At 45.6% G+C, this 27,331-nt stretch overlaps 1 pseudogene; it reads right to left on the reverse strand.

Moving 5' to 3' along the window:
- Positions 1 to 15,653: 15,653 nt before the first annotated feature.
- Positions 15,654 to 26,859, reverse strand: LOC115114260 (dopamine beta-hydroxylase-like; annotated as a pseudogene).
- Between the last annotated feature and the right edge of the window lie 472 nt (positions 26,860 to 27,331).

Raw genomic sequence — 27,331 nt, forward strand, 5'->3', positions numbered from 1 at the left:
AGCAGATGTTATTGCGGGTGTAACAAAATGCTTGTGTTGCTAGCAGTGCAGTAGTTTCTAACAACAAGACACAAATCTAAAAGTAAAAGAATGCAATTAAGAAATATATAAATATTAGGACAAGCAATGTCGAAGTGGCATTTACTAAATACAGTAGAATAGAATACAGTATATACATATGAGATGAGTAAAGCAGTATTACATTTACATTTAAGTCATTTAGCAGTCATCTTATCCAGAGCAACTTACAAATTGGTGCGTTCACCTTAAGACATCCAGTGGAACAGCCACTTTACAATAGTGCATCTAAATCTTTTAAGGGGGGGTGAGAAGGATTACTTTATCCTATCCTAGGTATTCCTGAAAGAGGTGGGGTTTCAGGTGTCTCCGGAAGGTGGTGATTGACTCCGCTGTCCTGGCGTCGTGAGGGAGTTTGTTCCACCATTGGGGGGGCCAGAGCAGCGAACAGTTTTGACTGGGCTGCGCGGGAACTGTACTTCCTCAGTGGTAGGGAGGCGAGCAGGCCAGAGGTGGATGAACGCAGTGCCCTTGTTTGGGTGTAGGGCCTGATCAGAGCCTGGAGGTACTGAGGTGCCGTTCCCCTCACAGCTCCGTAGGCAAGCACCATGGTCTTGTAGCGGATGCGAGCTTCAACTGGAAGCCAGTGGAGAGAGCGGAGGAGCGGGGTGACGTGAGAGAACTTGGGAAGGTTGAACACCAGACGGGCTGCGGCGTTCTGGATGAGTTGTAGGGGTTTAATGGCACAGGCAGGGAGCCCAGCCAACAGCGAGTTGCAGTAATCCAGATGGGAGATGACAAGTGCCTGGATTAGGACCTGCGCTGCTTCCTGTGTGAGGCAGGGTCGTACTCTGCGGATGTTGTAGAGCATGAACCTACAAGAACGGGCCACCGCCATGATGTTAGTTGAGAACGACAGGGTGTTGTCCAGGATCACGCCAAGGTTCTTAGCGCTCTGGGAGGAGGACACAATGGAGTTGTCAACCGTGATGGCGAGATCATGGAACGGGCAGTCCTTCCCGGGAGGAAGAGCAGCTCCGTCTTGCCGAGGTTCAGCTTGAGGTGGTGATCCGTCATCCACACTGATATGTCTGCCAGACATGCAGAGATGCGATTCGCCACCTGGTCATCAGAAGGGGGAAAGGAGAAGATTAATTGTGTGTCGTCTGCATAGCAATGATAGGAGAGACCATGTGAGGTTATGACAGAGCCAAGTGACTTGGTGTATAGCGAGAATAGGAGAGGGCCTAGAACAGAGCCCTGGGGGACGCCAGTGGTGAGAGCGCGTGGTGAGGAGACAGATTCTCGCCACGCCACCTGGTAGGAGCGACCTGTCAGGTAGGACGCAATCCAAGCGTGGGCCGCGCCGGAGATTCCCAACTCGGAGAGGGTGGAGAGGAGGATCTGATGGTTCACAGTATCGAAGGCAGCCGATAGGTCTAGAAGGATGAGAGCAGAGGAGAGAGAGTTAGCTTTAGCAGTGCGGAGGGCCTCCGTGATACAGAGAAGAGCAGTCTCAGTTGAATGACTAGTCTTGAAACCAGACTGATTTGGATCAAGAAGGTCATTCTGAGAGAGATAGCGGGAGAGCTGGCCAAGGACGGCACGTTCAAGAGTTTTGGAGAGAAAAGAAAGAAGGGATACTGGTCTGTAGTTGTTGACATCGGAGGGATCGAGTGTAGGTTTTTTCAGAAGGGGTGCAACTCTCGCTCTCTTGAAGACAGAAGGGACGTAGCCAGCGGTCAGGGATGAGTTGATGAGCGAGGTGAGGTAAGGGAGAAGGTCTCCGGAAATGGTCTGGAGAAGAGAGGAGGGAATAGGGTCAAGCGGGCAGGTTGTTGGGCGGCCGGCCGTCACAAGACGCGAGATTTCATCTGGAGAGAGAGGGTATAAACATTATTAAAGTGACCAGTGATTACATGTCTATGTATATAGGGCAGCAGCCTCTAAAGGGCAGGGTTAAGCAGCTGCATGGTATCCGGGTCGTGATGGATATTTAACAGACTGGTGGCCTTGAGATAGAAGCTGTTTTTCAGTCTCTCAGTCCCAGCTTTGATGCACCTGTACGGATGATAGCGGGGTGAACACGCCGTGGCTCGGGTGGATAATAGCAGGGTGAACAGGCTGTTGCTTCTCAGTGTGTATATGAAAAGTCTGTACGTAGTGAACTCGCAGCGAATTGATTGGTGGCAAACTTGTTACAGGCCATGTAGATGCGTTCCCCCAGCAGTACACATTTGTTTTGTAACCCTGGACAAGAACACCTGATTCTAATCATCAATCCCTCAATGAGTTGGAGGTGTGTTTGTCCAGGGCTACAGTGAAAATGTGTACTGTTGGGAGTACTGGAGGACCAGGGTTGGGAAACACTGATGGAGGTGGAATTCTATAGCAGGGTTTTCAGTTTTGTATTTTTGTTATGGCACTACACAGCTGATTCAAATAACCAACTCATCAAGCAACTCACCCCCCCCCGTTTGTTTTGTACACTGCTGCTACTTGCTGTTTATTATCTATGCATAGATAATCACTTCACCCCTACCTACATGTACAGATTACCTCAACTAACCTGTACCCCCTGTATATAGCCTCGTTATTGTGTTAATTTGTATTATTTTATATGTTTTTACTTTAGTTTATTTGGTAAATATTTTCTTAACCAACAGTGCAGTTCAAGAAGAGTTAAGGGTTTGTAAGTAAGCATTTCAAGGTAAGGTCTACACTTGTATTCGGCGCATGAGACAAATAAAGTTTGATTTGTTGGCTGACAATTTGTTAGCTATGCTATCCTTATGAACCACATAGCATTACAGCAGTATGTACCGCTATGTTATTTAGTTACCTAAATTGGCTACTAATACATCGAACTTTGCAGGCAGTAGATAAATTATCTGCTATTTAACAAACTACCCAGTGCTAATTGACTTGATTATTTACATCATTCTTAGCTAAGAGTGAGGTGTTCTCTATTTTGTGTCTGGAAATAGCTAGCCAACGTTCGGTTGATCCGGGCGTTCTGACCTCGCAACGGCAGTCAAGCACCCAAGCTAACTGCCGCGTCCAGTGTGCGCTCCGAGAGCGAAACTCTCTGGATTTACCAACGGACAATATGACAATGCTCTGAATTTACGAACGCCCAGAGCACACTCTGTGTTCTTTGGCACTCCAGATTGAATTTACGAACATACCCTAAAATGAACTCATAGTATGTAGTACAGTATGTTAATATGTGCATTCGAACGCAGCTCAGGTTTATATGTGGCTTAATATGAATCAGGTTAACATTTGTGTGTGTTGCAGGGCCCGGTTTCCCTAAAGCCATCTTGAACGAGGGTCACTTGATGTGTAGTGTTAGATAGAGGCGCGTGCCAGAAAGCATGCTTCAGTTTGTTTTCTTCCTGTATTGAACACAGATCACCCAGTCTTCAATTGTATTGATTATTTACGTAAAAAAACTACCTAAAGTTGTATTACAAAAGTAGTTTGAAATGTTTTGGCAAAGTTTACAGGTAACTTTTGAGATATTTTGTAGTTACGTTGAGCAAGTTGGAACCGGTGTTTTTCTGGATCAAACGCACCAAATAAATTGACATGTTTGATATATATCGACGGAATTAATCGAACAAAAATGACCATTTGTGATGTTTATTGGACATATTGGAGTGCCAACAAAAAGCTTGTCAAAGGTAAGACATTAATTATATATTTTTTGTGTTGCGCCTACAGGGTTGAAATATGGTTTCTCTCTTTGTTTACGGAGGTGCTATCCTCAGATAACAGTATCGTTTGCTGTCGCCGAAAAGCCTTTTTGAAATCTGACATGTAGGCTGGATTCACAACTAGTGTAGCTTTAATTTCATATCTTGCAAATGTGATTTAATGAACGTTTGATTTTTATAGTAATTTATTTGAATTTGGCGCTCTGCATTTTCGCTAGCTTTTGGCCAGGCGTCCCACATATCCCAGAAGTTTTAACAAACCATCGTACTAAAGTTGCACTTGAAATCGCTATTAACTGTCTGCCCCAAGTTATTTTTCTTGGCAGGTTAGGAGAGCATTTTCGCTAAATCTAGCTATTTTCCTAACCTTAGCCCAATTCTCCTAACCTGCTATGTTAATTATCCAAACCCGCGGCGTACGTTCCCATAACCTGCTACGAAAAAGTCCCTTCCAGCTGTAGCTATATTGAAGTGGCGTGAAAAGAGTTGTTTCTCCGATAACTTCAGAATGAAGTTGGCAATGTCTTAGCAATTGTTACAAACAAGCAACGGATGCTTCAAATTGAAACGGATAACTGCATTAAAAGATAAATACAGTATAGGCTGCATAGGCCTATATAATTAAATCATATTGAAATACATTTCATGTTCAATCAATTGAGTTATATTTTCAGTAGCAGAGTGTAGGGTACCATCTGTAATTTTTGCCTCAATATAGTTCATGATGTGTAACAACATGCTCAATGATGTGCCAAATCTGTGATTTTGTGCATTATTATAAGTGCATTATTATAGGGTTGACCTAAGCATTAGAATAAGCCACCTCAATATCTGCAGCCATATAGGCGATAATATCACACTAGGAGCTGACTCGTCATCCGGTGTTGTGGAGATATGAATGGAGAAAGCTGATCTGAGAGCAGTGCTGCATTTCTTTCGATATCAATATCGACACATGCTCCAACGACGCACTTAGTGAACTTTCCTTCTGTGGTATTTTGGGAAACGCATATGACATCTTTGCCCATTAGAGTAATGATGCGTTGGTTAAACACTCAAAACAACCTCTAATTTTCTTCATACTGAACACGGAGACATACAAATGGTATCCACAATTGACTCTGGGAAGTAGATAAAGGGCCTCATTGTCAAGATCCCCAAGTATCCCTTTAAGTTCCATTGCCATCAGGAAACCAAGTGTCTTCTGCTGGTTAGTGTGATGTGAGTTGATTTAATCTGCTTAACATAGTCCCAGTCAAACATTTGGACACACCTACTCATTCAAGGGTTTTTCTTTCTTTTTTACTAATTTCTACATTGTAGAATAATAGTGAAGACATCAAAACTATGAAATAACACCTATGGAATCATGTAGTTTTTAACATTTACATTTAAGTCATTTAGCAGACGCTCTTATCCAGAGCGACTTACAAATTGGTGCATTCACCTTATGACATCCAGTGGAACAGTAGTGCATCTAAATCATTTTAAGGGGGGTGAGAGGGATTACTTTATCCTATCCTAGGTATTCCTAGTATTCCTAGTAATGAGAAAAGTGTCAAACAAATCAAAATATGTTAGATTTTTCAAAGTAGCTACCCTTTGCCTTGACAGCTTTGCACACTCTTGAGCTCAGGTGCATCCTGTTTCCATTGATCATCCTTGAGATGTTTCTACAACTTGGGAGTCCACCTGTGGTCAATTTAATTGATTGGACATGATTTGGGAAGGCTCACGCCTGTCCTATATAAGGTCCCACAGTTGACAGTGCATGTCAGAGCAAAAAACAAGCCATGATGTCGAAGGAATTGTCCGTAGAGCTCCAAAACAAGATTGTGTTGAGGCACAGATCTGGGGAAGGGTACCAAAAAATGTCTGCACCATTTGAAGGTCCCCAAGAATATAGTGGCCTCCATCATTTTTAAATGGAAGAAGTTTGGAACCACCAAGAATCTTTCTAGAGCTGGCCCCCCGGCCAGACTGAGCAATTGGGCGCGAGAGGTGACCAAGAACCTGATGGTCACTGACAGAGCTCCAGAGTTCCTCTGTGGAGATGGGAGAAATCTCCAGAAGGACAACCATCCCAAGCCACTCCTCAGTAAAAGGCACATGACTGCCTGCTTGGAGTTTGCCAATAGGCACCTAAAGGACTCTCAGACCATGACAAACAAGATTCTTTGGTCTGATGAAACCAAGATTGAACTCTGGCCTGAATACCAAGTGTCACATCTGGAGGAAACCTGGCACCATCCCTACGATGAAGCATGGTGGTGGCAGCATCATGCTGTGGGGATGTTTTTCAGCGGCAGGGACTGGGAGACAAGTCTGGATCGAGGAAAAGATGGACGGAGCAAAGTACAGAGAAATCCTTGATGAAAACCTGCTCAGGACCTCAGACTGGGGTGAAGGTTCACCTTCCAACAGACCCAAAGCACACAACCAAGTCAGTGCAGGAGTGGCTTCGGGACAAGTCTCAATGTCCTTGAGGGGCCCAGCCAAAGCCCAGACTTGCACTCGATCGAACATCTCTGAAGAGACCTGAAAATAGCTATGCAGCGACGTTCCTCATCCAACCTGACAGAGCTTGAGAGGATCTGCAGAGAATGGGAGAAGCTCGCCAAATACAGGTGTGCCAAGCTTGTAGCGTCATACCCAAGAAGACTTAAGGCTGGCAAAGGTGCAAACGTTTATTTAAAAAAAAAAAACGTTTTTGCTTTGTCATAATGTGGTATTGAGTGTAGATTGATGGGGGGGGGGACTATTTCATCCATTTTAGAATAAGGCTGTAACTTAACAAAATGTGGAAAAAGTCAAGGGGTCTGAATACTTTCCGAATGCACCGTATCATAGTTATTGGAGGGAGACAGATTTACATCCAGATTGGTGTGTGTGTGTGTGTGTGTGCTACCTGTTAATGAAGCTAAAGTACTTTTGCAAGTAGCCATGGTCCACGTTGCTCTTGCACAGCTCCAGTTGAGTCCGGGATAGTAGTTCACATAGTTATCACACATCTCCTCCATGATCCCAAAGCCTCCCTGGATCAACAGAAGGACAGAGAAATATAGAGGGAGAGAGAGGAGTCAGGTTCCTAGGTTTACCTCTATGTCCTAATAACATCAGAAAGAGCAGGCAGCTGTCAAGCAGCACTGAAAACTGTGTGTGTCTCTGTCTCTGTCTGCCCGCGCACGTGTGTGTGCAGTATCATCAGCCCAATGCGGCTGTCCACTGCTCTGAACGTCACAGAGGAGAGTTAGCGAGAGCAGCATCATCATCCAGCCCAGAGCCTGTGTCTGACCCCAGATTAGTGAAATCTGGGCTGGGCAGTAGCGCCTCTCTAAGTAGAGCCTCTCTGAGCCCTGTCTGTGGTTGGAGGATATGCCTACATTAAACCCATAGAGCTGCTTGGCTACAGTTAGTGTATAGAGGCTACTCATAACACTCTGTGTGCATGTACTGTATGTGCGTGAGGTGTGTCTCCACTTGTGTGCATGCCTGCGTGCTATATAAACATGTACAATATTCATTTAATAAAATAAAAAATATTTATTATTTTACCCTTTTTTCCCCCAATTTCGTGGTATCCAATTGGTATTACAGTCTTGTCTCATCACTGCAAGTCCCTTATGGACTCGGGAGAGGCGAAGCTCGAGAGCTGTGCGTCCTCTGAAACACAACCCAACCAAGACGCACTGCTTCTTGACACAATGCCCACTTAACCCGGAAGCCAGCCACACCAATGTGTTGGAGGAAACGCTGTACACCTGGCGACAGTGTCAGCCTGCACTGCGCCCGGCACGCCACAGGAGTCGCTAGAGCGCGATGGGACAAGGACATCCCTGCCTGGCCAAACCCTCCCCTAACCCAGAAGACGCTGGGCCAATTTTGCGCCGCTCCGTGGGTCTCCCGGGTCGTGGTCGGCAGCGACAGAGCCTGGTTGTACAATATTCTTTATTGATACGCGTGTGTCTCCATGCATCGCTGCACCTGCAATATAAACATACTGTAGCATACTACTGTAGGATGGATCTTGTCCTCTGTGTTGTACTACACTTTGTCCAGAGGACATCAGCCTGAGGGGAGGACAAACACACACTCAAATCAGGCAAAGTTCGGGCATACGTGTTCTACTTATAGTCAAATATGATAAACTAAAACAGGCAACTCTGCATCTCTGTTGTCCGGCAGCAGAGCAGATGCAGTGACAGACTGGAGCAGTAGTGTATATCAGCACTTTTGTTTTTCTTGTTATGCCCTCAGGCATTTCCTTCCTTTTCCATATCTGTAATAGTCCCTTCTGTCTTTCACTGTTCCCATTCCCTTAACTGTGTCATCTTATTCCCCACACCCACCCCTGAACACACACATGCACGGACACACACACAATGAAATGTATCTAATTTCATTCCACCACCACAGTAAAAGGATGAGCAGCACGGTCACCATCTTCTTTAGCATTCTGATTATCTGGAGGAGACGACAACAAAGATACTTCACAAACGCATCCATTAGATTGTGCTGTTTTGAGAACAATCCGCCAGTGTCTTGTTTTTATGTCTGTGAGCTGAATACAGGGCAGAGGAGAAAGTCTCGCTTGACACCACCCATTGGGCACAGACGTCTATTCCACGTTGGTTCAACGTAATTTCATTGAGGTTACGTGGTAACAACGTTGACTCGACCAGTGTGTGCCCAGTGGGCAGTATCTTGTTTCTATACCACTCCGAGAAGTCTGGAAACTGCTTAGAGGAGCTTGAGACATAGGAAAGAGTTGTTGTATTACAGGCAGAGTCTCACGTGACACATTTGTATGTTGCTTGAAATTGCATCTAGTCTAGTTCGAGGGATGAAGTGAATACAGGAGCAGGGAGAGAGTTATAATACAGGCAGGCAGTGAACTTACTTGTCACCAGAATGTGTGTTCTGCAGAAGCCCAAAAGATGTCTTACCTCACTTAAGCCTTGAGCATTTAGCAATGCCCTAACAGATGCCAGACAGACAGTCAGCACTTACTTACACTTTAATACCCTACAGTACATTACCTGACCTGAAACTGACAGAGAGAGAGAGCTCTGTCCAGGTGTTCGTGGGTGGAGTGTGTGTGTGTGTGTGTGTGTCTGTGTGTTTCTTGTTTGAATGCGTTTGTTGGTGCATGTGTGCCCTGTTACCTGATAGTGCTGAAATGCTTACCCTCCTGTTCTACCTCCACCTCTTTTTAGTACATTTTTTTAATAGGTCATTTTGCTGCTTGCTTGAATAATTGGAGATGGAAGGGTTCCATGCGATCATGGCTCTTTATAAAACTGTTGTTGCCGTGAATTCATTTTGGGCTTGGGGATTGTGAAGAGACCTCTGGTGGCATGTCTTGTGGGTTAGGTATGGGTGTTAGTCTGCATAACAAATGAACATGAATCACCATCTGGAGTTTTCATAACAGCAACACTGTATTTCTCCTAGAAACTAGAAGACGAGTAGTTCATCTCCCGTCAACCCTCAACCAGGAAAGAGTGGCGTGCATGTCGTTGATGTTAGTTCTGTATGTGCAGTTAAGGGCAAGGCAAATCGTCTAGAATCTTACCAAACAGTAATCAAGATGGGACAAGACCAGAGCCTGAACAATTACTACGGTTAATTTTATTTGTAAAATACGCACACCATCTTTTTATACCCCTCTCCCCTACCCATATTCACAACCACTTTGTCAATATGACCTGTCCATTATAATTGATAGAATAATGTTATACTTAGGAGTTTAGCTTCCTCAACTTGCTCAATGAGCAATGTCAGAGTGGCATTGACTAAAATACAGTAGAATAGAATACAGTATATATGAAATGAGTAAAGCAGTATATAAACATTATTAAAGTGACCTGTGTTCCATTATTAAAGTGATCAGTGATTCCATGTTTATGTATATAGGGCAGCAGCCTCTAAAGTGTAGGGTTGAGTAGCTGGATGGTACCCGGCTAGTGGTGGCTATTTAACAGTGTGAATGCCTTGAGAGAGAAGCTGTTTTTCAGTCTCCCGGTCCCAGCATTGATGTACCTGTACTGACCTCGCCTTGTGGATGGTGGCGGGGTGAACAGGCCGTGGCTTGGTTGGTTGATGTCCTTGATCTTCTTGGCCTTCCTGTTACATCGGGTGCTGTAGGTGTCCAGGAGGGCAGGCAGTGTGCCCCCAGTGATGCGTTGGGAACAGCGCACCACCCTCTGGAGAACCCTGAGGTTGCGGACGGTGTCGTTGCCGTACCAGGCTGACCGGAGGCTCTCAATTGTTCACCTGTAAAAGTTTGTGAGGGTCTAAGGTGCCAAGACCAATTTCTTTAGCCTCCTGAGGTTGAAGAGGCGCTGTTGCGACTTCTTCACCACGCTGTCTGTGTGGGTGGACCATTTTTTTAAATGGTCACTGATGTGTACGCCAAAGAACTTGAAGCTTTCCACCTTCTCCACTGCAGTCCCGTCGATGTGGTTAGGGGGAGTGCTCCCTCTGCTGTTTCCTGAAGTCCACCATCAGCTTGTTCGTTTTGTTAACGTTGAGGGAGAGGTTATTGTTCTGCCACCACTCCGCTAGGGCCCTCACAGGTGTTGTTTCCTACCTTCACCACCTGGGGGCGGCCCATCAGGTAGTCCAGGACCCAGTTCAGGGTAGTAGCCAGTCCTCACTACAAGCCCCATTCCTCTCGAGCTTCAGGTGACTCTTCAATTGATGTTTTCAAAAGATCAGGAACCAGCAGCCTGGTGAAACGACAACAAAAAACTGTCCAGATTCGACGTTCTAATGAAAACAATTAGCCAGCGAGCCAAGTCGAAAAGAGTTGACCTGCCAGTCCATCTGCAAATCTACGGGTCAAAAACACCACAACTATGCAATAAAACTCAATGTTATCAAAAACAGAACTGCTGATAAAAAACAACATTTAAAAAAAAACATACAAATAACTGTATATGTACATATTTACAGGAGCTCTCTGCTTAGGCTGCTGCTAGGGTGCCTTGGCAGCAACAACTTTTTAACTAACATTTTCAAACTGTTGTGCAAGGATTGGCAATCTACCTGTTTTATATCAGCTTGTTGCGCTCAGAAGGGAGGAAATATTTGATGTGTGTTTATTAAACAAAGTGCTAATTTCAGGTAGCGCTGGTAGGGATTGTTAAAACCAACCTAAAGCTGGTTTTGGCAGTAATAAGGTTGGTTATGGCATGAATCTTGACAGCGGAAACGCCAGCCGTGACGCACACTTACCATGTGCGCATGGAACAAGAGTAATTTAATCTTGCTTATTGACAATGTTTGGCATGTCCATGCTCAGCCATAGTGCAATTTACAGTGGGCCAAGCCCCCATATCAGTGTGAATGGTATGTATACACTGAGAGTACAAAACCTTTGAAAGTTGGTCTTTTGGTTTGATGATCATGCGGTGAGCTATGCATGCCTAGTTTGCAAAAGCCTCGCTTGGTGACGCGGCATAGCCATACCCATTGCCACCTGTTAAGGAGCAGTCCAAGAGGATCGAACATGTTTTGCAAGAAACACTATGCTCACATGCCTCTGACACATTACGAGGTAACTGGGACACGCTCTCACCCTATCAAGGGTAATGCCCTACACTTTTTCTCTCTCCTATGCCTGACATCCCCAATCTAAGCAGAGCAAAGTAACAGGTTTATCCCTCGTCGTCAAGCCCCTCCATGACCAGGGACAGCCTGGTTAGCAGAGATCACTGTCTTTATAACCAGGCCTGTAGCCACCATTACACAGGGATCTGCTGAACAAAACATACGGAGAGATTTGACAGTCTAACCCAGTAGCATGTGGGAGGATACATCTGAAATGCAACAAGCCGGCCACTCTCTTAAGATCCAGAGTGCCAGTGTCCCTCCTACACAAACAGGCAATGCGTTTTTGGGGAAGTGGTGTGACCTACACAGATGCTCTGCACCCAAGGATGATATGCCTCATTGCAGGACTTTTGGGGGACAGAGGGACGATCTCCAAAGGTCCAGTCAACGACAGTTGCACAGTAGGGTAGCACCCTCTGTTGTGTAAAGTACTTCAGTATAAATACTTTAAAATACTGTTGTTTTTTGTGGTATCTGCACTTTACCATTTCTATTTTTTGACAACTTTTACGTCATTACATTCCTAAAGAAAATAGTGTACTTTTTACTCAATGCATTTTACCTGACACCCAAAACTACTCATTAGATTTTCAATGCTTAGTAGGACAGGAATATTGTGAAATTCACACACTTTTATCAAGAGAACAACCCTGATCATCCCTACTGCCTCTGATCTTGTAGACTCACTAAACACAAATGCTTGGTTTGTATTATGTCTGAGTGTTGGAGTGTCCCCCTGCCTGTCGATAAATACATGCTAGATTAAAACGGTGCTGTCTGGTTTGCTTAATATAAGGAATATACCCACACTGGCAATCTGGTAGAATGTGAAATGGATCATGAGATAAAAACAAATTCATATAACATTGTAAATCTACTGAAAACCATCATATAGCCTCAGAAATAGTGACATATTATTGATACACATTCATGGATGTAAAGGCCTGTTGGTTAAATGTCCTTTGCTGCTTTGGACACCTTGGCCCTGTGGATCCTAGCCGTGGAGATCTCCATGAGAACAACCAGAGTGGACACCTTGGCCCTGTGGATCCTGGCCGTGGAGAGCTCCATGAGAACAACCAGAGTGGACACCTTGGCCCTGTTGATCCTGGCTGTGGAGATCTCCATAAGTACAACCAGAGTGGACACCTTGGCCCTGTGGATCCTGGCCGTGGAGATCTCCATGAGAACAACCAGAGTGGACACCTTGGCCCTGTGGATCCTGGCCGTGGAGAGCTCCATGAGAACAACCAGAGTGGACACCTTGGCCCTGTTGATCCTGGCTGTGGAGATCTCCATAAGTACAACCAGAGTGGACACCTTGGCCCTGTGGATCCTGGCCGTGGAGAGCTCCATGAGAACAACCAGAGTGGACACCATGGCCCTGTGGATCCTGGCTGTGGAGATCTCCATAAGTACAACCAGAGTGGACACCTTGGCCCTGTGGATCCTGGCCCGTGGAGATCTCCATAAGTACAACCAGAGTGGACACCTTGGCCCTGTGGATCCTGGCCCGTGGAGATCTCCATAAGTACAACCAGAGTGGACACTTTGGCCCTGTGGATCCTGGCCCGTGGAGATCTCCATAAGTACAACCAGAGTGGACACCTTGGCCCTGTGGATCCTGGCCCGTGGAGAGCTCCATGAGAACAAGTGGACACCTTGGCCCTGTGGATCCTGGCCCGTGGAATCTCCATAAGTGAGCAGCCATTGGCCCGTGGAGAGCTGCAATGGAGCAGCCATTGTTGCAATGGTAACTGATGAGGTGGAATCCACTTTTCTTAGCAGCTGTGGTTCCTGCCAACCACACTCTCCGTTGGCGGAGTGCAAATCAGTCATCACAAAGCAACATCACTATTGGATCTAATTGCATTAGTTTATAAGTACAGCGATTACATCCTTGACTTTCCCCCAGAATTCAACCCCCTCCCCCTTTTTGCCCCCTCCTTTTTGAGGGTGTACATCGCTTCCGCAGAACCGGTCTTTAAGCATTTAGCCCGTCACTGGGACATGTCTATTGTGCTTGAGGCTTTCTCACGGCGGCCCCTTGAGCCACTGGAAAGCTAAGCGATGTAATGCTTCTCTGAAAACGTATTGTATTGGGGCCCATGTATCTAGTTTTGTATCGAATCGTCTTCATAGGGAAAGATGCACATCCCTAACGACTGTCTTGAGATGGTGGAGGCTATTGTTTTGGAAAGTACACAGAGTCTACAAAACATCAGTAGCAACTTCCTAATATTGAGTTGCACCTCTTTTTGCTCTCAGAACAGCCTTAATTCGTCGGGGCATGGTCTCAACAAGGTGTTGAAGCATTCCACAAGGATTCTGGCCCATGTTGATGCCAATGCTTCCCACAGTTGTGACAAGTTGGCTGGGTGTCCATTGGGTGGTGGACAGTAGCAGTGTTTGGGTGAAATCAATGGGGAAGCCAAGCCAGGCAAAGCAATTATTTTACAACCAATTTTGCGATAATTGTTTTGTTTTCTCCATTACCCGTTAGAAATGCATTTATATGGCACCGTGATAGCCAATTTAATGCCGGTAAGCCATAGCCTACATTGTTTCACAGACAGTTCCAAAGTACACGTGTCACACAGTGGCAGAATAAATTCAACCACATCATATAATGTTATTTGTCACATGCGCCGAAAACTACAGTACAGTGAAATGCTTACTTTACAAGCCCTTAACCAACAATGCTTTAAGAAGTTAAGAAAATGCATAAAAATGAGTGTTAAGTAAAAAAATAGATAAGTATAAAAGTAACATGATTACACAGCAGCAGTTAAATAACAAGCAAGGCTATATACAGGGAGTACCGGTACAGAGTCAATGTGAGGGGGCACCGGTTGTCGAGGTAATTGAGGTAATATGTACATGTAGGTAGAGTTAAAGTGACTGCATAGATTATCAACAGAGAGTAGCAGCAGCGTAAAAGATGGGTCTGTGTAGCCCTTTGATTAGCTGTCTTTTGGCTTGGGGGTAGAAGCTGTTAAGGAGCCTTTTGGACCTAGAGTTGGCACTCTGGAACCGCTTGCCGTGCCGGTAGCAGAGAGAACAGTCTATGACTAGGGTGGCTGGATTCTTTGACAATTTTTAGGGCCTTCCTCACTGCCTGGTATAGAGGTCCTGGATGGAAGGAAGCTTGGCCTCAGCTATGTACTGGGCTGTACACGCTACCCTCTGTAGTGCCTTGCGGTCGGAAGCCAAACAGTTGCCATACCAGGCAGTGATGCAACCAGTCAGGATGCTCTCGATGGTGCAGCTGTATAACTTTTTGAGGATCTGAGGACCCCCACATACATTTGCGTTTCATCCCAGTTATAACTGGAGAACAACATCTGTCCTGTTTTAAATCCACAAAGAAAATATTGCATGCAACAAACAGTGACCCACACAGCATGGTCAAATGCAAGTTAAAGTTAGTTGGCACAGCTAATTTCATCATTGGTTTACTCAAGTTATAATAACACCCTTACTAAAAATGTTTCCGAAGCAGCCAGATTAAAAAGGCATAATGGGAAATACAACCGCAATGTACTTCATCTTTGACATGCTGTAGGCTAACTATAGGGATAAAGTCCCCCGGTGAAGCCCCGGAGAACAGGCTCGGAGCACTCTAACTATTGATTCAAGACCACGGAGGTGTCGAAAGCGTTCCACAGGAATGCTGGCCCATGTTGACTTCAATGCTTCCAACAGTTGTGTCAAGTTGTCTGGATGTCTTTGGGTAGTGGAGCATTCTTGATACACATGGGAAACTGTTGAGGGTGAAAAACCCAGCAGCATTGCAGTTCTTGACACACTCAAACCGGTGCGCCTGTCACCTACTACCATACACCGTTCAAAAGCACTTCAATCTTTTGTCTTACCCACCCTCTGAATGGCACACATACACAATCCATGTCTCAATTGTCTGAAGGCTTCTGAATCCTTCTTTAACCTGCCTCCTCCCCTTCATCTACACTGATAGAAGTGGATTTATAAAGTGACATCAAAAAGGAGTCATAGCTTTCACCTGGATTCACTTGGTCAGTCTTCGTCAAGGAAAGTCTTACAGCCCGGAAAGGCTCGTTCCACCAGAGGCACTGTTCTAAGGCCTCTACTTATGGGAGATTTGGGCTTGTTGTGGTGGTGCACCAGTTTTATATGGTTGTTTCCCCATCTTCTTGTAGATTAAGAAAATGGCAGAAGGGACAATTATTTTTAACACCCCAACCACTCCTTTCACCTTGTCAGCTCGGGTATTCGAACCAGCGACATTATGGTTACTGGCCCAACACTCTAACCGCTAGGCTACCTAGTCGTGGCAGTTCTCCGCCTTCTAGATGGTAGCGGGTCGAACAGGCCGTGGCTCAGGTGGCTGAGGTCCTTGATGAGCCCTTCCTGTGACACCGGTCGTTGTAGATGTCCTGGAGGGAAGGCACCTAGTGATGCTTTGGGCTGACCGCACCACCCTCTGGGAAGCCCTGTGGTTCCGAGGGCGGTGCAATTGCCGTACCAGGCGGTGATACAGACCAACAGTATGCCCTCAATGGTGCATCTGTAGAAGTTTGTGAGGATCTTAGGGGCCAAGCCAAATTTCTTCAGCTTCCTAAGGTTGAAGAGGCACTGTTGCGTCTTCTTCACCACACTGACTGTGAAGGGATCATTTCAGATTGTCAGTGATGTGCGCACCGAGGAACTTCAAACTTTTGACCCTCTCCGCTGCGGCCCCGTCTGATGTGGATGGGGGCGCGCTCTCTCTGCTCTTTCCTGTAGTCCACGATCAGCTCCTTAATTTTGTTGATGTTGAAGGGGAGGTTATTTTCCAGGCACCACTCCCACCAGGGCTCTCAACTCCTCGCTGTAGGCTGTCTCATTGTTGTTGGTACTGGTACAGTACTGAGTGCATACTTTTTCGTACTTGTCCCCCGTGGGAATCGAACCCACAACTCTGGTGTTGCAAGCTGAGTCACATGGGACACCACAAAATTTCCCTGCATCTGCCTATGTAATTAACATTTAAGACAATTTCCACTTCACAATAGGTGGTCTTCAATTAATATTTTCCAGGCAGTATTGATATGTATTAATTTGTGTTAGACCTGAGTTCAAATAGTTTATTTGTTCTTCTAATACTTTGAGCATTCGATTGAACCTACTTGGAGTGTCTCATGGGTGGTAATAAGCACTTTTGGGAGTATTCTATTGGCTCTATTGCACCGGGCAGGCACAATCAAGCACAGCTAAAGCACTTGAAAGAAAACAAATACTATTTGAACCAAGGTGCGGTGTGCACGTTCGTGTGTGACTGGTGCCGTGCCTGCAGTGTTTGGTTACCTCCGCTCCCATGGCCCAGGCAGCCAGGATGTGGCGGCAGTAGTTGAGGCCGGCTGACTTCATCTAGGACTCACAGGATCTGCTGTACTTGGGGGGCCGTATCCATCTCAGGAGAACAATCAAACACCACCATGTGGTGCACTATGGCCTTGTTACCTGGGGTTACCACTGACTTGTAATGGAAGAAAGACAGGGGGAGAAGAGGAGGAGGAGGGGGGGGAAATGCTCTGCAATGGACTCCATCGTGTTAACTTTATTCATTCCTTAGCCCGATTCCAAATCAACTCCCGGCGCCTATCCAAAAGATTGGGTGGGGCTACGCAATAAGGTTGGGGAGGGGTATTGTCATATTGATTACACTTATCCACTTATCCAATTTTCTTGGATCTATTCGAATGCTTAGGGGCTAGAGCACTGTTACCTGTTACCACCGATAAATCCACTATAATTGAGAATTTCAAGAAGCATTTTTCTACGGCTGGCCATGCTTTCCACCTGACTACCCCTACCCCGGCCTTGCGCTCCCCACAGCAACTCCCCCAAACCTCCCCCACTTCTCCTTCACCCAAATCCAGATAGCTGATGTTCTGAAAGAGCAGGAAAATCTGGATCCCTACAAATCAGCCGGGCTAGACAATCTGCACCCTCTCTTTCTTTCAAAAATTATCTGCCGGAATTGTTGGACCCCCTATTACTAGCCTGTTTAACCTCTCTTTCATATCGTCTGAGATTCCCATAGATTGGAAAGCTGCCGCGGTCATCCCCCTCTTCAAAGTAATTCCAATTCTGTGGCATTACTAAAAGTAATTCTATTTATAAGGTTCCATCAATGTATAGGACTAGGTTTAGCGGTTTACCAACCATCACGATGTGGTTCTTTTGCCTGTTGGGGGGAATCTGGAAGATGTGACACCAGTAAGTGGTCTCCTGGGTGGAGATGTTGACGTCGGTGTTCCGGACCTCCAGGGTGTGTATGTCCTGTAGCAGGGAGGGAGACTGGGTGTCAGGGCAGAGCAGGCGGGCTCTCTGCACCCCCGTCTCGATCTGGGACAGTTTGAGCTGCTGGAGCCAGCGGATTGGCCGATCCAACACTCCATAGATCAGGTGGATAGTGCCCTCCTGCCAATTACAAGCAAGCACAAAGATCAGTCTCTATATTATGCCTTTCTTTACCTGCTACTGTACTCACTCACTCACTCACACCTTCCCAGTACATAACAGTATAACAATATGATATCTCTGTTATTTCTCTGGGGTCACGGGTGCTAAAAAAAAATGCTCTTACCACCTGCCACTGATCTGTCTCTCTCTTTCACTCTCTCTTTCACCTCTATGATGTAGTCTTGTGGGTCGCAGGTGCTGAAGGGCCTCTTGAACAGCAGAGAGAATCCCTCAGGTGTCTGAGTGGCCGCCATCAGCTGGTAGTCCTGCTGACTGTCCAGATTCACACGGCCCTGACTGTCACTCCACACATCATGGAGTAACACAGAGAGTGCGAGAGATGCGCACAAACACACCTACATGAACACACACACACACGCACAAGATGATGGTCAGATACTAGGTCCATTTTGTATGTTTCAGCACTATGGACAGCAGCCCACATGCTGGACAATTGCAAATCAAGAACCCCAGAGAAAAATGTACACAGTGGAAACATCTCATAGCCAACTAAGTATTTACAAAACATGTGTGACGTCATCCTGTGGATGCCTAACCCTACGTTCAGGTGAGCAGGCAAGATGCATATCCCAGGAGCCAACCGTAACAGCTGAGTCTGTCTCCTCCAATCACGTTGTCCGCATGTAACACACCCTGAAATAGAACCCTCCACCCAAGACCAGTTTTCTCTTCTTGTATGATTGCTCTGGGAAGAGTAGACTCAAAAAAGCCTCACATTTAGTAAAAAGCCCAAATTAACCAGGGACGCTCCATGTGTCAGAGTTAGTTAGGCTCTGTGCACCTCAGTCTCCATTTTGGAGCGGTTTCATTGTGCTGTTGTGACCACAGTGGTCCCAGGCTTTTAACAGATGTTCAGAGTTCTCTCTCTCGCCTTCTCATCCCTCACTCTCTCCCCTCATCCGTCCCTGTTGGACCTCCTCCCTGGTACAGGGATCAGAGGGGCCATTCAACATTTGTTTGGATAGAATGCGCAGCTAAGTAGCAGCTCCTCACAGAGAGGCAGGCCCGGGACGGGTCCAGGCAGAGGCAGGAGGAGTGAAAAGGGATGTATAATGTATGTGTGCTGCCCTGCGATGGTTTAGAATAAACCACCAGATCCACTCACTGAGATCAAGATGGAGCGAGAGAGAGAGAGATATAGAGAGGAGGGGGGTTGGGCTGGCACACCATTGTGACCTTTCTGCTCCCAACCAAGAGAGGGGGAAGGGGGTGGAGGAGGGGTAGAAAGAGTGATGGAGGTGGTCTGGAGGGAGAGAGGAGTAAGGAGAGCGAGAGAGAGCAAAGGAGCTGGGAGTGAGTGAGTGAGTGAGTGAGTGAGTGAGTGAGTGAGTGAGGGCGGGAGGGAGGGGAGAGAGGGAGAGGGAGAGAGAGAGAGAGAGAGAGAGAGGAGAATGATTGAGGTGGTCTGGAGTTGAGAAAGAGAGCCATGTCAGCCTGACCGAGCTGTAATGGACGGACGGTGAAGTGTAAGGGATGAAGGGAGGGATGGGAAAAGAGATGGAGGCTGGGAGAAGTGTTGTGTGGGCGAGTTTTGGGATCATTCCTATAATCAGACTCCAGTCCTCGCATGGAAAGTGAGAGATGTTCTTTTGAGAGCACTGCAAAATGTAACTGATGTGAAATGTTTATTTTGAGAAAATCCGATTTTCCCCCATGTTCATATCTGATGAGTCACAAGATGTATAGCTAACATTTGGATGATCATATGTTTGTAATAGTTTATTAAGTATACAGTATTTCTGGTCATTTGTTTTCGAACTTCGCATCTTCATGTTTCATCACGCAACATCTTTTGTTTTTGTCCATATGCATCTATCTAATCTTGTGAAAAATTCCCCACTTTAGGATGATCACAATGAAGGCAGGTCCTGCCTGACTCTCTACCATCAGAATGAACCACCTCTACATACAAGCAAGCAATACAGCGGGTACCAGCTACAATATGGCAGATTAGCTTTTTCCTTGTTCAAGCTTGTTCTGGGCGCAGCTTTGCCTTGTGGGCAGAAACAAATGGGATTGGTTAAGTTGAGGCAAGTTATCCCAATTGGTTAAGGTTAGAGCTGTGCTTTCTTTCATCCAACCAGTCACATTTGTTCTGCCTATCGGGGCAGAGCTGAACTCCGAGCAAGATTGACCTTATGCCGCCTATGCAGAAATCGAACCCGTAACCTTAGTCAGCATCACACTCTCTAACTACCAGAAACCTGGTGAAAAGTAGTGCACCCCATAGGAAATAGGGTTTGGGATACAAAGTAGGACTAGTGCCCTTCCTTACCCCAAAGTAGAACTAGTGGTCATCATCCTACAGGACCACTACGTCAGCGTTGGTGACATCCCCAGGACCAGGCCGTGTTTCATCTCGCTGCACCGCACCTCCAGGTACAGCTCCTGGAGGGGGTAGGAGATGTTCCTGGACAGGTGGTGTCCACAGGGGTCAAGGGGTAGGGCAGCAGCATGGGGTTGGAGGTGGGTCGTGGATCCTCCCCAGGAGGGGCTGGTAGCAGGATCTGCCTGGTAGGAGGTTACAAGGATCACCACCGGGATGGTTAAGACTGTCAGGAACACCAGAGTCACGTCCTGCAGCCACAGGTCCTTGTCGAGGAGACTCACAACCTGGGACACACGATACTCTGGATTGGTTGGCCGGTCAGTCGGTTGCTTGGTGAGTTCGTTAGTCGGTAGGTTGGCCGGTGTGTCAGTAGGTTGGTCTGTTTAAGGGTAACTCCGTCTTCCTCTTCTCTACCTTTATCTCCTCATTCAAAGGACGGTCTGCTTTGTTATACGGACTGTCAATGCGGAATTATTCCTCTTCCTCTTGTCGGTCTTTTGTTGTTCTTACACGTTCAGTCCATTACAGGTGTCTGTTTTTTTTTCACAATTTACCATCCTTCGCTGTACTCTTCATCTCCAGGCGGTGTCTAATGCCAAAGTCTCACAGTCTTTCACAGTATCCTGTCGTCTTAGTTCATTTTTCTAAGCAGTCTTTTTCTCTTGATTTGAATTTTATCGAAAACCGGGGCGCCAACTCTTTCTTTTTCTCTGACCCGTCTCCTCTTGGTTGTTGTTTCTCCTTCGGAATGTGACTGTCTCTGGGTCCCGACTAGTCCCTCTCTCTACTCTTAAAAGGCGATCCCATGTGACCTCCGACTCTTTATTCGGCTGAATGACGTTATGTTTGTTAAGCAAAATGTGATTTGTTTTCTTTAAGCGCTCGGGTCAAGCACGATTCTCGACATCTGCCAGTCCGTAATTGATCCTAATAGACCATGGACATAATCAATGGCAATCCAGTTGGACAAACTGAGTTTTATTGCCTATCCAAACTCCCCCGGTTTTGGCCTTGTGGGCCAATTGGGGATTTTGGGCTGGATTTTAGGGTTGAAACGCTGTATCAATAAAATCACCTGGGAGTACGAACAGCAGAGTGCAGAGTTTTCCTTTTCATTGTTCATGAGTTCACCTACAGTATAACTCCATCACCTGCGAAAGGTACGTATGTGTGTGCGTATAGCTTTTGTACAAGTCTGGCACTGAATCTCTGACCTTCAGTCACTGTCTGTCTGTGATCACAACATGTACATGGGCCAGCTAGGAGTTGTTCCTGACCGCATGACTTGACCAGGCAAAACTCTGGGACCTTGTGCCATGACAACTGCTTTGAGATTATGATTTCAGGAAATGCAAAAATCTGTTTTAGTTTGGTTTTGGTTTGTTGTGACGTGAAATCATGCCTTTCTCCATGCAAGCCAGACACTCAATGATTAACTCCAGTTCGGACATATAAAGTTAGTATGTGAAAACCATTTCTGAGATGCGTACGGTTCAGTGTTTCCGAACTTCACTCGCGCAAAAGAAGGACGCTTGAGCTGCTGATGCTACCACACGTGCAGCTCAAATACACTCCGATTAAGGCGTTTGCATGTCCTAATCATTTGAAAGATAGCTTAGAAAACCAGGTGTTTTAATCGGCGTATGCTTACTTTGATTATGACCTTACGCCGATTTTAAGATAAGCAGAGTACGGTGTTTACGTGACTAATGCCATAATCTGCCTACTGCCATAATCCGTTTCATAGCGGAAACCTTAGTGTGCATGTAAATGTATGAGTACATTTTAATGAACATGCTAGATGTAGTCCTTGTAGGGGGATAGAGTCATTATTTTTGTCTGGAGTAAGACAAAAAAGATCTGTAATGAAAATAGTGTGTGTGTGTGTGCTAGATAGATAGAAGTACATGACAGACGTAGGTTTACCATGTTGAGAAATAAGGTGATAAAAGAAATCAGACAGGCCAAGGCAAACTTTTTTATTAACATAATTGGTGAAGCAAAGGGAAATTCTAAATTGATATGGGAGAATCTAAAAAAGTTAACAGGGAAAGACCATAGTAACACTGCAAAAAGACTAGAAATCATGGTGAATAACAATCTAACACAGGATGCAGTTGAAATAGCAACAGCCTTCAATTCCTACTTTATTGACTCTGTCAGGTTACTGACAGAACCCCTCCACTGATTTCTTGGGCTCAGTGCTAGTGAATGACACTCAACCTGTCTTCATCATAAGGGAGGTTTCTGAGTCAAAGGTGAACAAGGTGATTAGCTCACTAAAGAACTCTAAAGCAAAAGATGTGTTTGAGATGGACTCTACCTTTCTTAAAAACTACAGAGTCACTCATTGGCCCCATTACTAAGGTCACCAACACATCTATTGGTCTCGGTGTGTTTCCAAGGGTATGGAAGTCGGCCATAATAACGGCCATCTTTAAATCAGGCGACCCTGCTGACGTGAGTAACTACAGGCCCATTAGTATACTACCTGTGGTGTCAAAGGTTGTTGAAAAGTGTGTAGCAGAACAACTGATTGCCCACCTCAACAACAGCCCCTTCACATTACACTCCATGCAGTTTGGCTTCAGAGCGAAACACTCCACAGAAACGGCCAACTGCTTTCTTCTGGAAAATGTGAAGTCCAAGATGGACAAAGGGGGTGCTGTTGGGGCTGTGTTTCTGGACCTAAGGAAGGCTTTTGATACTGTTAACCATGAGATTCTCATCACAGAATTGTCCAAGTTCAACTTTTCCCCTGATGCCTTGAGATGGATGAAATCATACCTTGAAGGCAGAACTCAGTGTGTCAGAGTGAGCAATGAGCTGTCGCCCACTCGTAGCTATGATGTGGGCGTGCCCCAAGGGTCAATACTGGGGCCCCTCCTGTTCAGCCTGTACATTAATGATCTGCCTTCTGTCTGTACTGGGTCTGAAGTTCAAATGTATGCAGATGATACAGTGATATATGTGCATGCAAAGAGCAAACAACAAGCTGCACAAGAACTCACTACTGTAATGGTCCAGGTTACAAAGTGGCTCAGTGACTCGTGTTTGCATCTCAATGTGAAAAAAACTGTTTGCATGTTCTTCACAAAGAGGGCAACAGATGCTACTGAGTCAGATGTCTATGTGTCAGGGGAAAAGCTCCAGGTGGTATCCGATTTTAAGTACCTTGGCATCATACTTGATTCCAACCTCTCTTTTAAAAAGCATGTGAAAAAGGTTATTCAAATAACTAAATTCAATCTAGCTAATTTCCGATTTATACGAAATTGTTTGACTACAGAAGTAGCAAAACTGTACTTCAAATCTATGATACTCCCCCACTTAACATACTGCTTGACTAGTTGGGCCCAAGCTTGCTGTACAACATTAAAACCTATTCAGTCTGTCTACAAACAGGCTCTCAAAGTGCTTGATAGGAAGCCCAATAGCCATCATCATTGTCACATCCTTAGAAAGCATGAGCTCTTGAGTTGGGAAAATCTTGTGCAATACACCGACGCATGTCTTGTATTCAAGATCCTTAATGGCCTGGCTCCCACTCCACTCAATATTTTTGTTAAACAGAAAACCCAGACATATGGCAGCAGATCCACAAGGTCTGCCATGAGAGGTGACTGTATAGTTCCCCTAAGGAAAAGCACCTTTAGTAAATCTGCATTCTCTGTGAGAGCTTCCCATGTCTGGAATACACTGCCATCAGACACACATAACTGCACCACATATCACACTTTCACAAAATGCTTGAAGACCTGGCTAAAGGTCAATCAGATTTGTGAACATGGTCCCTAGCTGTGTGTTGCCGCTTTCCATGTTGTCTGTAGCTTGTGAGGTGTGGAAACACTTTGTTGCTTTTATGAATTTTGTCTTGCTGCTTTTTGTTCTATGTTGCTCTGTCTGTATGCTATGTCTTGCTTGTCCTATGTTGCTATGTCTTGCTTGTTCTATGGTGCTATTGTCTATATTGTAATTGTTTTTAATAACCTGCCCAGGGACTGCGGTTGAAAATTAGCCGGCTGGCTAAAACCGGCACTTTTACTGAAACGTTGATTAATGTGCACTGTCCCTGTAAAAATAAAATAAACTAAACTACACACACACACACACATCTAGCTATTTGTCCTAGTTGCTGAAACCTCAGCAGGTGTCAGTTTTCTAGGAACAATCACCTTTATCCTGGCTTTGGAGGAAGCTAATTCAAACAGCAGGACGCACAATGTCTCTGAGGTAAAACAACATTAACTCCACTATTGTCCTGCTTTTCTGTGTGTCTCTCGCTCGCTCGCTCGCGTAACACACCATTAACCCCAACAATTGTCCTGCCCATTCCTCCAGGGTTGAAGGAAGCAACAATCAGAACGCTATCAAATGTGTTTCTCTACATCAAGAAACACGGACACCTTCTTGTTTGCTGAAAAGGTTAGCCTTAGCCCCCTCGGCCATCAGGGTTTGAAGGGTGAGGGTGTGAGCAAGGGAGGGATGTAGGGATGGAGGCAGGGGGAGGTTATGAGTGGAGCTGATAGCCACACACTCCCACTCGGCTAGACAGGCAGCATGAGTAACGTAATGAGGGCCCGAGGCCAGAGGTCTGCTGGGATTGATGCCCTCTCACTTTGTGATACGTGACTATGCACCAAGCACACATGTACTGTATTGACTGATACTGTATTTATTCTCTTAATCCCTTACTGATGCAGCTGCAATACAAAATGCATGGCACAAAGGAAGCTGTGAACTAAAGACGAGAGAGAGAGAGGGAGAGTGGGACTCCCATTATCTACTGGGTGAAATACCACAGTGAGAAAAGGGAAACACCAGTGAAGAACTATTTGCACATCGTTACAACACTGCATGTAGACATAATATGACATTTTAAATGTCTTTATTCTTTTGGAACATCTGTGAGCATAATGTTTACTGTTAATTTATATTGTTTATTCCACTCTTGTTTATTATCCACTTCACTTGAGAGAGAGAGTCACTCACTCCTGGAACATCCCGGCATTCTGTTCTCTTTTCAGACAGGACTGCATAGGAGAGGATAAAGCAGGATATGACAGGACACTTTCTTACTGGTCTGGACATGGGTATCAGGATAAGGTAAGACCCAGATGCAGACCGTTTTGAAGTAACGATGTTAATGACAGCAACAGAGGCAACGGTGCAGGGCGGCAGGCAGGGTCAGGTCAGGCAGAGGTCGGAAAACCAGATAGAGGCAAAGGTACAGGGCGGCAGGCAGAGTGGTCAGGCGGGCGAGTTCAGGGTCAAGACAGGCAAGGGTTTAAAACCAGGAGGGTGGGGAAAGACAGGAGCTGACAGGGAAAACGCTGGTTGCCTTGACAAACAAGACGAACTGGCAACGGACAAACAGAGAACACAGGTATAAATACACAGGAGATAATGGGGAAGATGGGCGACACCTGGAGGGGGGTGGAGACAATCACAAAGATAGGTGAAACAGATCAGGGCATGACAATGGGACAATAACATAATATAGAATAGCACAGTATATATATTAGGAACTAATGTCGAATATAGTTCAGTATAGAATAGATACAATTTTTGCCATTATTGTAGCATGAATTATAAACAGTATATGTGGCTGTAAGAAACACTGTCACAGTCACAGTGCAATATAGAGATATTGACCTCACGTGACTGCCAGCTGTGGTTCTGCTTCCTCATTGGGCAACGTGTAGGAGGCCTGGGACCATAGAGGTTAACAATTACCGCAGGTTGTGTCCCAAATGGCACTCTATTCCCTGCACTATGTAGTGCACTACTTTAGACCAATATACCCGATAGGCCCTGGTCAAAAGTAGTGCACGACATAGGGAATAGGGTGCCATTTTGGGGGGGGGGACGCATACATAGAGGTTAATTAACATCCAGTACCATAAAGCAGTCCCAGAGGGGCCTGTGGGTTGTCTCTGTCTGTGTGGAAGGGCGAACTGGAGTAACAGAACAGAATAAAATAACCTCCCTTCTGTCTCCCTCCATCTATGAATAATACAGAGCCTTGTCACTACAACACAGCCCAATCTCAGCCTCCCTCCTGTAATATTTGGAGGTTGAATAATTAATGCAATAAAAAAACTTTCTTCCCTCTGAGATGAGCTCTGGGGGTGAGGAAGTGAGGTGGGGGGTTGTCTGTGATCGTCATCTAATTAAAGTTTTCCACCAGTCTCGTTTGCTTTCTCCATATTTTTCCGATCCTTCTTTGCTATCCAAATCGTCTCATATTATTGTACGGGTTGTCTATATCGGGAAAGCTGATACCTAGTCAGCTGCACAACTGAATGCATTCAACCAAAATGTGTCTTCCACATTTAACCCAATCCCTCTGAATCAGAGATATGTGGTAGCCAAATTCTAAAGCAATTATAATTACTGTAAACAGATTTGTGGGGCGAAGAGATTTTAGAGAATCCAGGCATCTTTTACAAATGCATATTCCTGTCTTTCAATGAAAACCCATATTTTTGTGATCAATATTTTTTTCAATTTACATGATCAGGGAATACAGACAGTAAGGAATTAGACAGCAATATCTTATACCCCCCTCTACCTCCCCCCAACTTCCCATAACCAACCATCCTTTATACAAATGGCGTTCCTAACTACCTGCTTCCCAGTGGGGCTCAGCACCCGCTTAATAGACATATTGCGGTCTTTCAACGTTACAATTTGTAATAGGTTATGTACATCTGATCTGCCATCTCAGCAATACCCTAGCTGCCCAGTGGGGCTCAGCACCCGCTAAGTAGCCCAGTCACTGATCATTACCATTCTGGCTGAAACTCCTGAAACAGCTAGGCCCACCAGATGGACCACTGCTTGTTTTGGCCCCCAGACACGTTGGTTGGTTGGGCTGGATGCGTTCTTTGTGTCCCCATCTGCTCTCTCTGTTTTCACTCTTCTGCTCTAGCTCTCTCTTTCTGTATGGTTCTCTAGCGTTATATTCTCTCTCTCTCTCTGTCTCTGTCTGCAATCTCTTTTCTCTCTCTCTCTCTCTGTCTATCTCTCTCTCTGTCTCTCTGTCTGCAATCTCTTTTCTCTCTCTGCTCTCTCTCTCTCTCTCTGCCCTCCCCCCACACGTTGCTCTTCGGTTACACGTTATAATAACTGTTATGAA

The sequence above is a fragment of the Oncorhynchus nerka genome, linkage group LG4 (genome assembly GCF_034236695.1).
Source record: "Oncorhynchus nerka isolate Pitt River linkage group LG4, Oner_Uvic_2.0, whole genome shotgun sequence".
Classification (NCBI taxonomy): Eukaryota; Metazoa; Chordata; class Actinopteri; order Salmoniformes; family Salmonidae; genus Oncorhynchus; species Oncorhynchus nerka.